We start from the raw sequence: 21,132 nt of genomic DNA, 5'->3' as shown, positions 1-21,132 counted from the left end.
GAAAATGGACTGTCTGCCCAACCTATTTGATAAGTAAGTACAATTTCTCTGTACACAGAATTTCTTAGAGAAATAACTGTTCACACATTGCTATTTTAAAATGATATTTCGAGGCAAAGGACTGCATGGATATTTGCATGCCTGATATAGCCTCAGTGACTGTCGAAGTACATCATTCTAGAATTACGTTAGCTTTATGAATACAAAAATCAGATACAAAGTTTTGTCATTTCTCTTTTGCTGTAGTAAGTACACACGTGTTTACACTATATTTTAGCAATAAAAGCATACTTTACCAGTGTAAGTCACTAAAATTGATGTAATATGCTCCTAAACAAATTTATCATCATTCAGGATGTAAAAATTTACAAAATATGGATCCTTATTTTGGGCAGCATGGGGCAAAACAGTTTACTAGCGGCAAACCTATAAGATACGGGTTTGTTTCTGGTGTAGAGCTCACAGTAAAGGATCTCTGACATGGCTCAAAGTGTACCAGGGCATTGGTAGAAAAATATACTGACAATGTCTTTGGTAAGGAGTAGACATGACAAATGACAACCAGCTAGAAGAGCTGCTGTATGCATACTATTCTGATAATCAAACAATGGAAAATCTGGGATGGAATGTAACAATATTATGAGAACAAAAGTTGCCACTCACCATATAGCAGAGATGCTGAGTCACAGATTTGCACAACAAAAAGGCTCTCACAATCATAGCTTTCAGCTGCAGTCTCAGGCAACTGTAACCGCACTAATAGTTTCAGTTGCCTGAGACTGCAGTCATGTGATGTCTGTCTACTGTTGACGAAGGCTATAATTGTGAGAGTCTTTTTTGTTGTGCCTATTTGCAACTCACTATCTCCGCTACAGGGAGAGTGGCAACTTTACTTAACATTATATCACTTTGATGATCTATTGGCTGAATTTCATCTTTTGTGTGGCTTCCAGCTAAGAAATATTTCAGCCAAGAGTACAATAATAGCTAACAGAAATGGTAAACATTGTAATCCACAGAAGGAAGATGAACTGAAAAAAAAACCTAAAAGGGCATTTGACTTCACATTTAACAGTTCAGCAAATATATTAGTGGGGGTTGGGGTCCTTTGGCGAAGGGGACCAGACAGCGAGGTCATCGGTCTCGGGGAAGGAAGTCGGCCGTGCCCTTTCAAAGGAACCATCCCGGCATTTGCCTGGAGCGATTTAGGGAAATCACAGAAAACCTAAATCAGGATGGCCGGACGCGGGATTGAACCATCGCCCTCCCGAATGCGAGTCCAGTGTGTAACCACTGCGCCACCTCGCTCGGTAATATATTAGTGGCTTTATGGAATGACAACAGTGTGGTGACAGTGAGTACAAGCTATGATACTACAGATCCACTTCATCCCGTATTCACATCAACAGAAAAGAGGCAACTCTGCAGAGACGATGGTGGTAAACTGGGCCACATGGGATTTCATTGACGAATTGTCACCAAAATTCCAGAATCAAACTGCTATGCAGAGTTAAATACTAGAAAAAATTACAAAAATTTGTTCTAGATATGGCAAGATAGAACATGGTATCACAGATTTGCAGCTAGACCACCTTCTGAGGAAGAAAATACAACTTTACTGCTCTCAATGTCACACTGCATTAAATGTTGTTTTGCATTTCTTGTTTCATGTCAATCCATACAAAACAGTAAAACAGTACTAATTTAATGCTTTTATGATGACACTGCGTAAAGTGAAATCAGCTGAACTCCTCCTAGAAGGATGTGGCATTTTTCAAAAACTATGCAAATAAAAAACAAAACTATTATACAATGTAACATTTACTATAATTAAACAATTAATTTGGGTCTTCACTAAAATGCATACAAGAATAATTCAGCATTATACGAGTAAATAATAGATATTTGGCTAGACAAACATTGCTGTTCTTGTATCAGTGAAAAGCAATATGATAACTACACTGGGGTTGGCAAAAACACGTGGTGAGACTAACACACACTCGTTTGCAACAAAACATTTACTCACATTAACTAATTATGCTGACAATAATAAATACATGGCAAGGCAAACATTGCTGCTCTTGTATCAGTCAAAAGAAATATGGCAACTACATTGGTGAAGGCAGAAGCATGGTGAGAGTAATGTAGTCTCTCTCACAACAAGACATTTACTTACATTAACTAATTATACTGATAATAATAAACATACGGCAAGGCAAAGTTGTTGCTCTTGTATCAGTCAAAAGAAATACGGTAACTATATTGGTGTAGGCAGAAACATGGTGAGAGTAATGCAGTCTCCCTCAACAAGACATTTAGTTACATCAACTAATTATACTGATAATAATAATTAACATGTGGCAAGGCAAACATTGTTTCTCTTGCAACAGTAAAAAGAAATAAGGTAAGTACATTGGTGCAGGCAGAAGCATGGTGAGAGTAATGTAGTCTCTCTCACAACAACACACTTACTTACATTAACTAATTATACTGATAATAATAAACATATGCCAAGGCAAACATTGTTGCTCTTGTATCAGAAACAAGAAATAGGGTAACTGAGAGGGTACCAAAATGAAACCACTTTTTTTAACTTATTTAACCTTAGGCAAAAATTCTTCAAAATACGCTTCACACGCACTAATACTCTTTTTTGATCCTTTACCACATTTTTCAAAACATTGTTTAAATCTTCTTTTGTGACACTTGATAGTGCGTCTGTCTTTTTTTCTTCGCCTCTGCAACTTGTTTTCTCTTATGTCTCTCTTCATTTTAGGAAAAGAAAAAAGTCACACCAGGCACATTCAGGTGAGTATGGGGAGTGAGAAATAAGGTTTCGTACAATTTTTGGTCAAGAACTGTCATACAGACATGGCTGTGTGAGCAGCAGCATTGTCATGATGGAAAAACCAGTCACCCTCCTGATACAAATCAGGCCTGTTCCAGAGCACACTGTTGTGCTATCTTTTCAAAGTTCCAAGTTGAAAGCATGGTTAACTGTCTGACATTCCAGAACAAATCTCTGAATGGATGATTTCAAATCAAATTAGCATTGATTTCACCCGACATGTTTTCTTGAGGTGAGGCGAACTTTGGCTTCATTGTTGCTTTGTTTCAGGATCGTAGCACAAAGTCTATCACCTGTGATAATTTTTGAAAACAACTTCACATCATTTCAGGATACTTGTTTCACAGTACAGTATACTTCGACATGAACTTGTTTTTGTTCAGCAGTCATCAGTCATGGCATGAATTTCCCAAATCCTCTGTCACGATTCGCTGCACTGAACTCCAAGTCACTCCCAGCAGCTCTACAATTTCTTCAATGGTCCGTTATTGACATACACTGATAAACACACTAATATTTGCAACATTTTCATGTGTTCAGGCTATGGAAGGACAACCAGAATGAGGTCTGTTGTCAACTGACATTGGACCATTTTTGAAATTAGCAAACCACTCATGCACTTGAGATTTACCCACAGCATCACCTTTGAACACTATTTTCAACATTTCAAGAGTTTCTGTTCCACTGCTGCAGAGCAAAAAGCACAACTTCACCAGCACACGCTGTTCAGGAAACTCAGCCATAGAAAAAAAACAGTCACACAAAAAATTGTCACTATACACTTTTCCGAAACTAGTCGTAATCTCCTCAAGTGATGACACTCAGCTGACTAATAATGTTCACCTTATGTGCTTCTAGTGGCGAAACACTGTACTGCGAAAACTCTGCCCCTCTTTTTTTTTTTTAAACAGTTTTGTTTCTTTTGGGTACCTCCTCATATAACATTGTAGGCAGAAACATATGTTGATAGTTACACAGTCACTCTTGAAACAAGGTATTTACTTACACTAACTAATTATATTGATAATAATAAATAAATAGCAAGATAAACATTGTTGCTCTTGTATCAGTGAAATCAAATATAGTAACAATACTGGTCTTGTCTGAAACGTGCTGAGAATGACTCAGTCACTCTCCAGAAAGATATCTATTTACATTAACCAATTATGTGCATGATTATCAATATGTGGCATGACCAACATGGTTGCTCTTTTATCACTGAAATACAATATGCTAACTATATCGATGATTTAGACTTAAATACTGAGACACTACCAGAGTCACTCTGCCAACACGGTATTTATTTACTTTAATTAAGTATGCTGATGACAAATACATGGTGAGACAAACACTGTTGCTCTTGTACCAGAGAAATTAAATATAATACAATGGTCATTCAGTAACTGAAGTAACATATAGCCATGGAACAACAATGGTTCATTAAGTCAACATATTTTCCATATCTCGTGTAGCTATATCAAATCTGTTACAGTTGCAGAACACAGATTTGGCAACTAGTTTTGAACCAACTGGTTCATCATCAAGTCAGACCTACTGATGTTACACTGGAAGTACCTGATTTTAATAACGAATACCAAAACGGCAATACATGCTTTACAAAGTACTCAGATGACTGTTCCAATCAACACGTGCCTACTTAGCAAGTCAGAATCAAACACGAGGCTAAAACATCCCACAGTACCAGGGAATGTTCAGTGGCACGAGTGTTATGACTCATGTACAAGATCAAGTCCATAGCCAATATTTTACCGCACAACCCAAAAGCAATTGTCCATTTTCCTAACAAGTCTTCTTGCACATTCAGCAAAGAATTGTTTACCTTTATCTTTAAGTCAATCTGTACTTTTTTTGCCATTTTATTGCTGTAAACTGCACCACAAACAAAGCTTCTTTCATTGGATACAAATGGCGCAAGGGCAGGGCTGCATGGATGATAATGTTGGAGCTTCCAATCCATTTTGCCAACATCTTGGAGCATCAGCTCAAGTCTAGTGTTGCTTTGAGTGCATATCTTTCACCAGCTATCATGAATCTTTCCCCTACAGGTCAGGTTTGACTGTTCTCAGTCATGCCTGTTTAATATATGCTGTTGACAGTACATCGCTCCTCTGAAAATCAACACAATCGGACCACAGCCACTCCAAAACATTGGTACTATGACCTTACCAGTGATCAGTTGTATTTTGAATTTCTTACAGATTGTCTTCACTGCATCCTTTTACACTGGCTCAAAATGTTGCATCTTCGTTTCCTTGCAGTTTAAAATTTTGTCCAAATATGGGTTACTTTTGGAAGTGAAGTAATTTTTGAGTGCAGTGCAAATGCAAAAGTCAAAGCCTTGAGATGAATGGTAAACTCTGTGGGAATGCATCTTGGGCAAGTCTTACAGCAATTTCGTTTGTTTTGAATGATGGAGTGAGTTGTGTGAACACTTCTTTGACAATTATTAGTGATTTTTTTCAACTGTAAGTTGTCACTCTTCTTGAATAAGTGAATCAATGCAATGCTGAGGTTGATACTGCTGCCAGAAACCCGACACAGTGTTCGTTTGTTTCATTTTTGTGACTGTTTTTAAACTTTTACACCCATGCATTAAAACTTGCACAGTTCGTACAACTACCACCATATTGTTTGTTCAGCAGAGAGAGTATTTTTGATGGATGCACAGTGTCTGAAAGTAAAACTCTGATCATGGCACACAATTCTTAAAAAGCACTTGCTTCAAGAAGACATGCTATCTCAATTGTCCTTCAATTTTACGTTCATGTAAACATGAACCAAACAAATCATTCTTCACTAGACTGGCAACAGAAACTTACAGACATTTCACATGCTTGCAGTATGCATTGTGTTCACTTTTTATGTTGGTATTTAGTTATGAATGACCCTCACAACTACACAGGTGTTTTACGCCCAGACAGAGAGATACAGTTGCTCTCTCATCACGAGTACAAATATCTAAAAATTCACTAAATAGTTTGATAATATTAGACACAAAGAGAAAAACAAAGTTGCTCCTCTGACAGTGACAGGAAATATAAATAACTAAATAGGGTGTAACATGTCAGACTAGTTTACAATCCACATTTTCTAATTAAGTACAGGATACATACTACATAGTACGGAAATTTTTGTAATTAGTGAAGTTTTTGTTTTTTTGTAAATCACGATTTTGATCTTTTATCAGTTGGCAAGTGTAAATTGTACAGAAATGTATTCTGTTATATGCCACAATATTGTTACATTGCCTGACAAAAAATGAACCACCCAGAAGGGCAGGAGGGAATGAAATGAGATAATGTGGGTTAATAGGGTATGTGATGATATCACAAATTTGAGTCACATTTACAAAGATCTTGGCAGTATCAGCCCAACACTGCCCACTTATCAGTATGATGTTGGACTCCTCTCTGGCTTGGACGTGTGCATTGGTTCATTTGAAAATGGTGTCATAAAGCCGCTGTATCCCCTCCTGAGGGAAGCTGGCCCACAACTGTTGTAACTGGTCCTCAATATCCTGGATGGTGTTGACATCTGAGATGGTCCCACACATGTACACACAATAAAATACATTAACATCCAACCATATCTTCTGGGTGCTTTGGATTTTTTGTCAGGCAGCGTATTTTATGAAAAAAATTTACTATTTCAAACATTCTACAAAATACAATATTTTGCAATCAGTTTAGAAATATTCATGAAGTATAAATCACATATGTGACCTTTATAAATTTTTCACCTTCTGTTCAAGATTCAGTTAACATGTTAGTGGAAAAATTATTTAGTAATTGAAATGTAATTCAGAATGACTGTGGTCTGGTTGTTGACAAGCTATTTCAATAAATTTTCTATTAAAAATACTTCCATCAAAATTCTGATAGTGTTAAACATGTTTCTACATTTAGTAAAAACCACACAAATTCTTTACTTAGAATATTGAAGATTGGTAACTTTTAATTATAATTTTAGGTATGTTCATGCATCAATAATGCTATTCAATATTTTTATTGCTGGAGGCTATATACACATCAGCAGGAGCCCCGTCTGAGTCCAATTTAGTCTGCCTAGTCTGTGTTGAGTCCACATTCAAGGTCATGTTATAGTGGAAATGTAAATGAATAAATGGAATAATATCGACATAAAACATTGCCTGGTTATCAATTTCATGCAACAACTATGGAAAAATTGGAGTCACACTACAACAGATAAATATCGACTCAACAAACTGAACTTCAAATTTATACGAATTAATTTTCATCAATTAAGAAATGGTAATGCCAATGGGGATTTAACTCTCAAAATTTGGAAAGAAACTGTCACTCTTGCAACATTGACAAAAGTATTTAAATGTTGATTTGGCAGATGTGACTTTTCAGACGTTGCTGCTAGATCTGCTGCAAATAGAATTCTTGGACTGACCTCAGTATTTTACTTAAACAACTGTTAAATGTCTTAAGGTGATTGCTGTAGTTACTGTAGCGAAACATAATGGCTGACAATTGTACTGGGGCCAGGAGCAGGAACCATGCATGAATGAAAAGTTCTTAAATTTGGAGGCAATTGTTTGTAGTGCCTCCTGCTGGGAGCCAAAGTGATGTCTTCCAGTTGGGAAATAATGTGCTACCAGATGCTGCTGTGGTTAGAAGCTGAATTAAAATTCTGCAAGTCCTACTGTAAAGTCTGTAACTGGAGTTTCTTGTTGCTCTCATTTGAATTCAATCCTATCCAATACTGATTTGGGACTGGCATGTAATAATCAAAATGTGAGATTTCATTTAGATTGTTTGCCATACAGATATGTGTGGCTTTCTTAATAGCAGTCCCACAATGATAATGCTTCGTTTTTCTCATAAAGCATGTGATGCCCAGTGTTCAGACAATGCTCCACTAATGTTGGTTTCTCAGGCTGACTCAGGTGTGTAGGATGACTGTGTCTTCAATATAGTGTTCTAGCACAAGGTGACATGTCTGCCAAAGGCAGGAAGGGCCACCATCGTGGCAGAAGAAGTGATGTGACGCATGGTGTGACAGATACATGGCAGTGGTGTGGCATGGACATGACTCGGTGTCAATGAAAGTGATATGGCATTAGTAACGTGGCACTCTGTCTCCTTTGAATGATAAAGGTGTTGGCTTTAGTAACCTGAAGTCTAAAAGATGATGGGTACAGCCTTACTGACTTACCAGTGTTAATTATCATAGTTTAATTATGTTTAAAGCGATGACAGGTTGTGTACGCGGACAAGGAAAAAAAATTCCCGAATTTCCCGGTTAAAAATACACATTCCCTCAGATGAAAATAAACTTTTTCCATGTTAAGTGTCAGTATACTAATGCTCGCCACTGTGAAACTTATCCATCCTTTGAATGATTATGGTTTTATACACTGCATGCATAGAATTTCCCAGCACTTTAGAAAACGAAACTAAGAGAAGAAAGCACATTTTAGAAAGATCTTTGATGTGCAGCAACATGCATGCTGCATATTTTCATATTACGAAGGTATAAATTGAAATTCCACCAAACACCACATGCTACTTTCCAAAGCACTGAAATCCAAATTGCGATGCGCTTTTATATGCCAGTCATAGCTCATGTCATGTGGTCTCACCAGCCGATGACAGCATAGGACACGTGATGTAGTTAGCCAATAGCAATATCACTTAAGTAGCATGAACACACAAATAAGAGAAGTTAATGGTTTCAAATAATGTACATAGTGTTGCTACAAGAAATGCAAAGCTTTTACACATAATACTGGTCTCGAAGATTGATAATCTGCAAGACAAGCTAAGCTTCCACATATAATGTTGATCTTTTTTGGGCGTGTTACACTTTAAGATACATAACATAAATGAACCAGTAAAATTTTTAATAAATGTCTGATCTTTTGGGCTCAAAATTCTTCTAATTGCTTGTCCTCAAAGAGTGAGGTCTGTGTTTTAACAAATTCATCATACATTCTCGCACATAGTTCACCTAGCGAAAAAGGAAAGCTACTTTGAAAGTAACACTATTCAAACCACCATACACAATATTTTTTGAAGACTTATTAGAAATAGGTTCACTTCAGCAGTTGGCAGCGTGTGCCATATAACAGGAGTCATTGCCCTCGAGCAGCTACGATGACGCAGGAAGCCGGTATGTTTGTACATGTAAAACATTAAAAGATCTTACATTATGTCATGAAAGAAACAAGACTTCAGAGGATACTCTACAAGCATCGGAATTTCGTGAACCGTACTAAAATGCATAATTCGGCTTAAAGCGCACATTCGTATGTAGAGATTCAAATGTAAATTTCCTTTGAGTACCAGTCCATTATTATCTCATGTTTGGTTCTTTATGTGTGCTAGAAGATAAAAATGTCCACTAGAAATGCAGCGAACTGTTGGAACTAGCCAATAGTATGGAATTAAACACTTCATTTCGAAGAAATTGACTGCCTCAGCAGAAAAGATTCATAAAAGCCAAATTTCTTCGGCAAAAAAAAAAAAAAAAAAAAAAAAAATAACTTCGTTGTTCTGCAAGGTGATTAATGCTTAGTTGTCAGAAGGGTGGAAATAAAATAAAACCTGAAACTAATAATATATTTTTGCCTTCCGTAATTATGTGAACGTATTTTAATTCATTTGATAGCTCCCAGTCACAGAAATCTGTTTCGTTTTCATTTGGCGGGAGAGCAATAAACGAAGAGGAAACAGAAAACCACTAAACGTGAACATGGGTCATGTGGAGACTACCCACCTCCCCACTACAACTCTGACTGTTCAACCACAATTCTACGATATTTCCGAACCAGGGCAATACTAGATAGTCCCCCCCCTCCCCGCCTTCCTCAAGCGTTTGAGGTAGGATGCAAAAATTTTTTTAAAAATCTACTTTTCAAAAATATGTCCATTTTGTAGTGCATATTTTTCTGAAAAGTCTGATACATATAACGTTTTTTTTCTTTTTGGGGGGGGGATGGGGGGGGGGGGGGTGTTAGGGCGCAAAACATCTAAGGTCATAAGCGCCCAGTATAGAACCACTGAATGCTGGGACCGCGAGGGTAAAAAAAACCGTTCCGAGGTCTAATAGAGAAAGGAAGAAAAAACAAACATAAATTGTCAAGACGTTACGGAAGAATATCTAAAAGACATCGACAAGACACCGGAGTCATCACGTAGAAACCAGATCCCTTTTGTCATATTACTGCTTTTAAAAAAAACTTAAAACCCGAGCCACAGCTCGCACAACATCCGCTAAAATGTCCGGCAAAGCGGGTGGCAGCCCGACCCCGAGATCTAAGTGGCTAAAATAGGGGCAGAGGCTCAGGAAATGTCTGTTAATGGCTGGCTACAGAAAGGACAGCTGGGTGCAGGGTCGCCACTCAACAAGTGGCGGTGACTAAAGCGGCGGTGCCCCATTTGCAACAGAGCTTACATTACTTCCTCAAGGCGAGACGGCCGGGAGGAAGTTGACCAGGCTGTTGGGAGAGGTTTGACTTCTCTGAGTTTGTTCCCGGGAAGGGAGCACCAATGGTCATGCCAAAGTGATGTGATACACTGATAGAGAAAATTAATATTTTGCGAAGGAAGAGAGTAAGAGGTGGACCAACCGAGATGGACTGCGGCCTTGGCTGCTGCATCAGCAGCATCATTCCCGGGCACACCAACATGGTCAGGAACCCACATGAACATCACTTGGGCTCCCCCATCCGTGAACAAATGGAGACAGTTCTGGATCTGTCAAATGATGGGGTGAACTGGACCAGGATCATCCAGACTCTGAAGAGCACTGAGGAGTCAGAGCAGAACACACAGCGAGTGAGCTGGTGCCTCCGGACATAGTGAACAGCCTGATAGAGGGCAAAAAGTTCTGTGGAAAAAATTGTGCACTGGTCAAGAAGCCAGTGGGCCGACTTGGAACAATCAGTGTACAAAAATATGCTATTGGCAACTTGTGAGCGGAGTTTGAGAAATTTGCAGCGATAGGTCAGCTCCGGAGTTGTGTCCTTCAGGAACAAGCTGAGTTCAAAATGAAAACAAACCTGTGCCTGCAGCCAAGGTGGTGGATCATATTTAGACGGCTCAAGATAGATGGCCATGCAGGGGAGTAGACAATGCATCCATAACCCAACTTGGAGCGGACAAGAGATTGATAGATGCAGAGGAGGACAGTCCAGTCAGCTCCCCAAGAGGTACCACTCAATACACAATGGACACTGTGGGAACGGGTGCAGCGTGCAGCCAGGTAGGACACATGGGGAGACCAACTGAGTTTCCTATCAAACGTAAGCCCCAAGAACTTCGTTGCATCCACAAACAGGAGAGCATTTTGGCCCAGTCATAAGGACGGTGGAAGAAACGCCTGGTACCACCAGAAGTTGACACAAACTGATTTGGTAGCAGAAAAGCGAAAAGCATTTGTGGCACTACAAGAACGGAGACGGTCCAGAACATAGCATTGCAGGAGACACGTCCACGGGGAGCTGCAATAAATAGCAAAGTCGTCAACGAAGAGAGCCGGAAATGCCAGCTGGAAGGCAATCCATAATTGGGTTGATGGCTATGGCGAAGAGGACAACACCCAGTACGGAGCCCTGGCCCACCCCCTTCTCCTGTGAAAAGGTGTGTGATAAGGAGGAACCCACACATACCCGGAAAACTCTTTCTGTTAAAAATTCCCGGATGAAAGTGGGAAGACGACCACGAAGGCCCTATGTGTGCATAGTATGTGGAATGCCTGTCCTCCAACAGGTATCATAGGCTTTCTCCAAATCAAACAACATGGCCACTGTTTGACGCTTCTGCACAAAATTATGCATGATGAATGTCAACAGGGTGACGAGATGACCAACTGCTGAGTGACTCCTTTGGAACCCACGCTAAGGATTAGTGAGAAGATGGTGTGACTCGAGCCACCACACTAATTGACCATTTATCATGCGTTCCATCACCTTACAAACGATGATGGCAAAGGAAATTGGACAATAGCTGGAAGGAAGAAATTTATCTTTAACAGGCTTAGGTAAGGGAACAACAATAGCTTCATGCCAAAGTGTGGGAAATACACCATCAGTCCTAATACGGTTGTAGATATTGGGGAGAAAGCATTTTCCCACAGGAGGAAGATTCTGCAGCGTGAGAACATGGACTGTATCGGGCCCAGGAGCAGAAGTCCTGGATGAGGAGAGAGCATGCTTGAGCTCCCTCTTACAAAAGGATTATTGTAGCATTCTCGATTCAAAGAGAGAAGAGAGATTGCACGAGCCTCCTCTGCCCGTTTCCGAGGAAGGATGGCAGGATGGTAGTGGGGTGAGCTTGAAACCTCTGCAAAGTACCGGCCCAAAGCGTTGGAAACATCTACAGGGTCGACTATGGCATTTCCTGCCGCAGTCAGACAAGGGATCGAGGAGTGGGTGGTAGCCCCAGAAAGCTGGCGCAGGCCACCACAAACGAGAGAGGATGGAGTAAAGCTGTTGAACGAGTTGGTGAAGGAAACCCAGCATGATTTCTTGCTTTCCTTGACTGTGCGACGGCACTGCGCACATAGTTGCTTGTAGCAGATACAGTTCGTTAACGTAGGATGACAGTGAAAGACACGAAGCGCACGTCATCGGGCACAAATTGCACTGCTGCACTCCACGGTCCATCTAGGGACCAGGACCCGACAGGGAGAAGTAGTAGTACAAGGGTAGAGGATTCGGCAGCCGAGAGAATAACGTCCACGAGGCGCTCAACCTGGTCATCACAGCTGGGAAACTGCCGTTCGTCGAAGACTGCCAAGGAGGAACAGAGCCTCCAGTCAGCAAGAGAGAATTTCCAATGAGCGGGCCGCTGTGGCGGGGTATGACTGTACAGGCGAGTCACACAAGGGAAGTGATCACTCGTGTAAGTATCAGAAAGAGCACACCACTTGAGACATCGAGCGAGCTGGGCAGAGCAGATGAGAGGTTTAAGTGGGAATAAGTGTGCATGGAATCAGAGAGAAACGTGACTTCGCCGGTGTTAAGGCACACAAAAGTAAGATGATTCAGAAGACCAGCCAAAAGATTACTTCTCAGGCAGGCGACAGGTGAGCCCCAAAAAGTATGATGGGCATTGGTGTCACTGAGGAACAGAAAGGGTGGAGGAAGCTGCGCAACAAGCTGCATCAGGCCTGCTCTAGTGACAGCAGAAGACGAAGGGTATAAAGGGTGCAGAGGGAAAAGGTAAATTCGGGAAGGAAAACACAGGCAGCAACTGCTTGCAGGTGGGTGAGCAAGGGGATAGGACGATGACAATCATCATCTCATCTCATCGAAGCAGCATGGCCCCACCATGAGCAGGAATCCCCGCCATAAGGGGAAGGTCCATTCCTAGCGAAGTAAAATGGGAAAGAGCAAAATGGTCTTGAGGACGTAGCTGTTTCTTAGAGACAAACTACAAGCAGACATTGCGATCGGAGGAGCAGCTGCAGTTCTGCCCTGTTAGACTGAAGGCTACAGATATTCCATTGTAAAAGGGCCATAAAATTTAGGAACACTGGAGAATGAATAAGAAACACTCACCTCGGTGGCTGCTAAGGGCAAGGCGTCGAGGGAGGACGGCCACTGGAATCGACAGGTGGAGGATCATCGTCCATCAATTCAGCAGGTTCAACAGAGTTTCCCCAGTGTCTATCAGTTGAAAAGGGCCGACAAATCGAAGAGGGCCGACGAGATGGAGAGGTGGAAGACTGTTTGCCTTTGGATAATCGTTTTGACTTTTGGCAACTTGCAGAAGAGCCAGACAGCTGCGAATTCGAGGGACACAAGAAATCTTCCCGGGAATAATCCTTTTGGAATTGATGGTTGGCTGGCTGCGTGGCAACCGTCTTCGCCAATGAGGGCGAAGAGCAGGAAGCAGAATCTGCAGCCCGGGAAGTAGAAGACGGAATGTCAGCTTTAAGGCGAGGCGACTTTGTCACCATCGATCTGAACTGTAAGTCACAAGTTTGCGTAGCCATGTTCTTTGTGTGATGGGGAATAGGCTAACATGGTGCTGTAGCTGCCATACTAAGGGAGATTCGGTTTACGGCTCGCCAACAGTTTTTTCCCCAGGAAAAGGTACCTTTTTCTTCATCCTTATCTCCTCAACAGCCCGCTCGTCCCGATAGATGGGACAAGAACGAGAAGCAGCAGGTTTGATTGAACACCTCAACATATTGGGAATGTAAGAGTGCACACAGATGACTTCATAGCCTGTCTTTATCTTGGTATGAAGCGTTAACTGATCGAAAGTCAAGAAAAACGTGTGAGTGGGCACGAAATCGGCAGCTTCCTTCTTTGTAACTCAATGAGCAGCAGTAACGCCCTGATCCGATAGATAATTAGTTATTTCGTCCTCCATCAAACAATCCAACAGCCGGGTATAGATAACACTGCGGGATGAGTTAAGTGTTCTGTAAGCCTCCACTTGTATAGGATATTCGTTGAGGATTTGGGACTTTAGTAGTTTCTGGGCCTGGTGAGCACTATCAATTTCCAAAAGCAGAGTTCCATTGCAGAGATGAGAGCATAACTTCACAGAGCTGGCAATGCCATCCACGCCTTTCTGTATACCAAAGGGGATAACAGAAGCAAAAGTCTGGTTTTCGTCTAAACGTGAGACCACTAGACATCGAGGCACAACAGGAAGAGGCATTGAGGCAGGAGCCTCATTCCACTTTCTTTTATGTGAAACACTCGGAAGAGAAACGAAAATCAGTCATTGGGAAGAAGACCCCCCATAACTGCTAGCACCTCCAATGGTGCGCTCCTTCCAGCCAGGAGTCCTCCAAAGGGGAGCCCCCTGCCTTAGGTAATTGTCCCCACTTTAGGTCACACCTCTCAAATGACAGATGGAGGGACCAATTGGCAGAGGAGGAAGGTACCAGCTCTGGCAATAACCCCTCCCTGGGCCTGGCCTGTACCAGGGGTACATGGGGGCCCTACATACTTACACGGGGCTGGGAATAACCCGTGATCCAGTCTCCTGCTATGCATCAAACCAGTGGGTGGCCACAGGCACACACAGGGAGGAGAAAAGATAAGAAGAAAAGAAAGAAAGAAAGAATGGCCTCAAATGCTGCAGCGGAGGAAAAATAGGGCGGTACGGGGAAAGGGCGGTATGGGGAGAAAGCAGTAGAAGAGAGAATATTCATACATGCAAACCAACACAAATGAGCTCCAAGAGCCCAAGGAGGCATGAGAGACCTCCCCAGGAGAGAAGTAAAGGACAGGAGACGAGGAGACAGGCAGCATAGAAAGAGAAGTGGTGCTGCAAGGGCTGGGGCCCTGTGGTCGCCAAGCACGTACTCACCAAAGAGCGGTGAGCCCCCTTGGGGGGATAAAACGTGTGTTCGAAGAAATGTAAGATATGTTATTTGGTCTTAAGTGTGCCGAAGTGCAGTGCCCTGCCCCTTCACACAGCATGTTTCTATCGCACGTCACTGTATTTTGCTCTGTGGAATTCAAACATGTACATTATGTAATGGATGCCATTAAACTATATTCAGGGCAGTGGAAATTAATATACCCTGTGGTCTCTCTCCTGCCTCCAGTCGGCTGGTTTGACATTCTGCCCCTCTTTTTTAAAAAACTTGCAATTAATACAGGATGGCATTGTTTGTAACTGGGAGAACAAGAACTGTTCAGAAAACTCTTTATTGCTTATTAGCATATAACTTGCTGTTTTGTGTGACATAATATTAAATATAGGATACATAAAACCAGTAAAGGCAAGAGACACAGGACAGAACACGTTTCTTCAATCCTTACATTCTAGCATTTTTCTCTCTCTAATCTTGCCACCTGTTTACATAGTGTGACTTCCTTTCTGCAGAAGACTATTACTTCATCAGAGTTCGTCAAACGTTTTGCTCCATGAAAAAATGAAATTTCTTAGTCTGATACAAAAAAAAGTTGTTAATACAAATAGTACATAGTACTGGTGTGGTTTCGCAATCTGATACATTTGTCACTGCCTGCTAGATGAAACGAAATAGGCCTGTCTAATATTGCAGCAATTGTAACACACACCAAATAAGCCAGACTGTTTTGGCACACATGATCATTTTTACAACACGATAGAATGTAATTCCTGAAGTACCAATATCAAATGTCTATTAGGCCTACTACAAGCAAAAAGCTTTACGTTAGAAATCATTTCACATTTCATTCACACACTCCAGCTTCTCAAGCAAGAGATCCAAAAGAAGTAGTACGAAATTGTTATATAAATTTGGAATCATCATATTCTTCCATAATTTGTGTGATTTCCCAGTTTCTTCTCCTTCCTTGTTTTAACAAACAATCTTGTCATCACTAATTCTGTAACTATTCCTGCCAGTGTCAAAACTACTTCTCCGGTTGACTTCACTAATCCTGACACAATCATCGGTTTAGTTATCCCGTGTTCGTTCTTCGGTTAGGGGTTATTACGTGTTCGTAAAATGCGCTTTCCGCACTACTCCCAGAATAGAGCATAGGTGGTTGCTGGCACGTTTTACTAGTGTAGCGGTCTGGACAAAAATTTTCCGGCAAAATTACATTTTCTTTGATACACCAACAATATAATATGTAATCTTTCTTACCTGTTAGTAGTTTACTTCCACTCTGGTAGTCTGAATCTATGGATTTCTAGTAATTATAACAATGCTGATCATTTGCAAACCCAGTCAACCACATAAACAGCGATTGGCATGTACCCATTCCCCTTTATTCCGCTCAGCTCGTATAGCCCTGTCCCCTTTTCTACGCAGGAGATTTTATTTCTAGATGCGATGGGAATTCCCCAGGCAGACATCATGTACACCACATACACTATGCACACTTTCAAAAATCAACTTATAATGCATTCAGAAATCACCTTAGAATGTGTTCAAAAATGTTCAAAAAGCAATGGGGATGCTTTTCAAAATCATACGAATAATTGATAGACCAACGTGCACTGCATGCTAGGCGGTTTGTAAAACGAGGTTTCTTTCCCCAAGAATATGAATTTGGCGCCCCCAAAATTGCTGCTCGGGCCAGATACAACCACCCCCCCCCCCCCCCCCCCCCACTTAGATCCAGGACTGTTGCGCATGCTTGAATCTGTCAGGTTGGGCGCGTTAGGAAGATTTTCCCAGGTAGCATCTGGCAGCTTGCTGCTACTGCTTATACAGCCGCACTGCTCTAGCCACAAGTGGGGGAAGGTATTACTCGTACAAGACTCAACTGCGCATACGCATGAGCCTGCTTGCAGCTGCTCAAACCAATCAATGTAAACAGTTGTGACGTCATGCTCATCAGAGGCAATTTGTTGTTATCAAGTATTGCATAGCCTTTCTAAAGCCTTTGACACATTTTACTGTTGGCAGACGATTGTATGAGCACTGTGTTTTGTTGTATATGGCACATTTCCATTGCAACTTAAATTTTATTTTCATTTTTTTCTCTCGTTCATGTTTTATTGCTGCAGTAGCGGGATACAGTAATATCCTTCGTAGAGTATTGGTTCTTACCAGTTAACATTACAAAAATTTAACTGAATACTGAAGTATGTGCAAGCAGGCCAAGTCAGCCCGCAGCTACCCTACTGTGACAACCACGTAGGACGGAACTGGGGCAAAACTACTGCTGCAACCAGGCAAACACACCACACAACTCCAACATGTATCAAGGACACCCCACACCTGACCACCCCCCCCCCCCCCACCCCCAGCCAACGCAATTACACTGATACCAGAATGGGAAAAGCAACGCCAGGGAACAACAAACGTGACATTGATGACAACTGGACCGTGACATATATTGTGGACAATCTGCCCCACGACTTCACACAAAAGACAATGCCTGCCAAAATCAACTCGCTTGTTGAATATGCTGTGAGGGCGGATATCGAATTCCTGAACGTAGTCCGAAATGGGAGGGTGTATCTCAACACCATCAGCAGACGACTGTAAGATATTTTCAAAAAGTCTTCAGAAACCATATCACCTCCTCAGTGTCCGCGGCTCGTGGTATTGCGGTAGCGTTCTCGCTTCCAGTGCACGGGGTCCCGGGTTCGATTCCCAGCGGTGTCAGGGATTTTCTCTGCCTCGAGATGACTGGGTGTTGTGTATCTTTCATCATGATTTCATCCTCATTCACTCGCAAGTCACCGTAGTGGCGTTAAAGACCTTGTGAAGTGGCGGTCGAACTGCCCCACGAGTGGTCTCCCAGCCACCAATGCCATACCCTCATTATTATTATTATTATTATTATTATTATTACCTCCTCAGTGACAGTATGCCCCCATAGCGAGCTGCAAGGCCCAACCAAAATGTCCACAGTGCAGTGAAGACCATCAACTGAACAGGTGCAACACAAAGAACCCGGAGAAGTGCTCTGCGATGGCGGCCACTCGGCCCTGTCATGTAAGTGCCCCAAACAACCCAAGGCAGCTGCAAAGAAGAGCTCCACACCTCCATCAAGATGACGGACAAACCCACGCCCCTCCCACCAGCAGAAGAACTACAGCAGGCGATCGTCCTAAAAAATGATTTCCTGCGAACACTTCCAGGGCACTTGTCACTCTGTTCCAAGACAGGCGAGAGGAGATCATCAAAACGGTTAACCAGGTGTCGCAAGAGTTACTTAATAACAGCATAAAGGCAACCCAGTCAGGTGACTGCCTGCATGTAACAGCAGCAGACAGAGTCAGCCCGCCAACACAATTAGACACCGCAAACACCTGCATAACACCAGCCACCCACTGCCCAAACATCTCAAGAGCAATGCGCGCACACACAAGCTCCAAACGCCATCCATAACACACCACACTCACACATAACCAAAAGCAAGAAACACTAGGATTCTCCCCACAAAAAAGCCGCAAAACCAACATGCCGTCCCCACACACCATCATCAGCTGATTCTCCTCTTCGCCAATCTGTGAGGAGTTAAAGATCATGCACAGTCCTCACACACGTGATTTCACGTAACAATATACACACAGCCGGCATCACCAAAACCTGGCTAACAGACAGACGATAATGCAACATACCGAAATAATTTTTTTTCCAAAAAGACAGGCAGTAGAGGTGGAGTCGCACTGTATGTGCCTAGCACGATAGCTGCAACTGAAATTGCTCCCCAGCACAGCTTCGAGATACAGAGATCATCATGATCAAGCTTAAAGGGTATAATGCATGGGCAGTAACAACAGTATGCCTATACAACCCACCAGACAATCCCCTTCCGATCTGTGTATTACAATACCTCATGTCCTAAGAGAGATTTACCCTACTAGATGACCTAAATGTGCTGCATGAGACGCTAGGTGACCACAGCACAAATCGATATAGACAAATCCTCTTTGACCTCCTGACAATGGAACCAGTAGACCGCCTACCTATATACCAGCTCACATTTACTGGCCACCGAGAAACGTCAGTGCCCAATCATGTCTTCTATATTCCTGCCATGAATGATGGTTTGTTGGTTGGTTTAAAGGCGGGAGAAGGGACGAAACTACAAGTTCATCGGTCCCTTGTTCCTAATAAAACAATGCCACAAGGGTGACAAGAAAATGGACAAAATATATAACGCAAAACAGAAATAAAGGAAAAGCCACAAGAATGAAGGGAAGGCAATGAATACTAGAAGGAACAAAAGAGGACAAGAAAACAAGAGAGAGATGCTAGATACAGACGGGAGTAAAACATGAAAGCAGATTACAGTGGCTGGCCAACCACGAGAATAAAAAGGGAAAGCCAGCCACTCTGCAACACATTAAAACCTCCACCCTAAAAGCACTAGGGTGGAGGACACAGGGGGACAAAGGACATGCGCTAAAACCTACACTCTCAAGAAGAAAATGTAAAACTAAAGCTGCTGTGGAGGCATTGTCGCCAAACACGGAAGGCAGGTTGCCGGGAAAGTTAAAAGTCTGCCATAGAGCGGCTAAAAGTGGTAGTTCAGCAAGAGGTGGACGACTGTCATTGGGAACCACAGCGACATTGAGGAGGGTCCTCGCAATGGAGTACGTAACCATGTGTTAGCCACGTATGGCAAATGCGGAGCCAGCAGAGGACAACTGATTCCCTGTGACAGGCCTGCATGGAAGACTTCCACAAATTCATAGTTTCCTTAATGACACACAGTTTGTTGTGCATGCTGTTATGCTATTCCATCTCCCAAAGCCGGAAAACCCTCTGGTGTAAGAAAGAACGATGGTCAGCTTCAGAGATGCCTCTCTCCAGAAGCGGTTTCCGCGTAGCCTGTTTGGCCAGCCTGTCAGCAAGTTCGTTGCAGGGCATTCCGACATGTCCTAGGGTCCACACAAACACCAAGGAACGACGGGACTGTTTCAGGGCATAGATGGATTCCTGAATGGACACTACCAGAGGGTGGCGAGGGTAGCACTGGTCGATAGCCTGTAGGCTGCTCAATGAATCAGTACACAGGAGAAATGACTCGGCAGGGCATCAGCGATTGTACTCAGGAGCACGAGATATGGCTGCCAGCTCTGCAGTAAAAACACTGCAGCCAACCAGCAAGGAATGCTGCTCAATATGTCCTCCATGAACATGTGCAAACCCTACGTGACCATCAGCCATTGAGCCTTCGGTGTAAACTACTTCAGAGTCCCGGAACACGTCAAGAATCGAGAGGAAGAGACAGAGGAGAGCAGCGGGGTTAACGGAGTCCTTAGGGCCATGCAAAAGGTCCAGACGAAGCTGCGGCCGAGGCGTACACCATGGAGGAGTATGTGAACAGACCACAAGCAGAGGTGGTAAAGGGAAAGGACTCCAGTTTGGAGAGCAGGGACTGCACGCGAACCACAATCGTTAGCCCCGATCCGGGCCGCCGATGACTGAGATGGACTGCCGGGGGTGGGAAAAGTAGACAGTAATTCAGATGCTCAGGGGACCTATGAATGTGTGCTGCATAAATGATGAGCAGTTGTGCACATCAGATCTGCAGTGGAGAGACACCAGCCTCCACCAGTACACTGGTCACCAGACTCGTCCTAAAAGCTTCTGTCGCTAATTGAACCCCACAGGGTCGAGTAAATGCAATGCTGAAGGCGCTGTCAAACCATAAACCACACACCCATAGTCAATTCGGAATTGGACAAGGGATCTGTAGAGCTGCAGCAGCGTACAGTGATCTGCACCCCAATTGGTGTTGCTCAAGCAACAGATAGCATTGAGGTGCTGCCAGCACTTCTGCTTAAGCTGACAAAGATGAGGGAGCAAAGTCAATCGAGCGTCGAAAACAAGTTCTAAGAATTGATATGTCTCCACTACAA

Source organism: Schistocerca piceifrons, chromosome 8, assembly GCF_021461385.2.
Source record: "Schistocerca piceifrons isolate TAMUIC-IGC-003096 chromosome 8, iqSchPice1.1, whole genome shotgun sequence".
Taxonomy (NCBI): Eukaryota; Metazoa; Arthropoda; class Insecta; order Orthoptera; family Acrididae; genus Schistocerca; species Schistocerca piceifrons.
The sequence above is the reverse complement of the archived record's forward strand: the minus strand, read 5'-3'. Positions refer to the sequence as shown.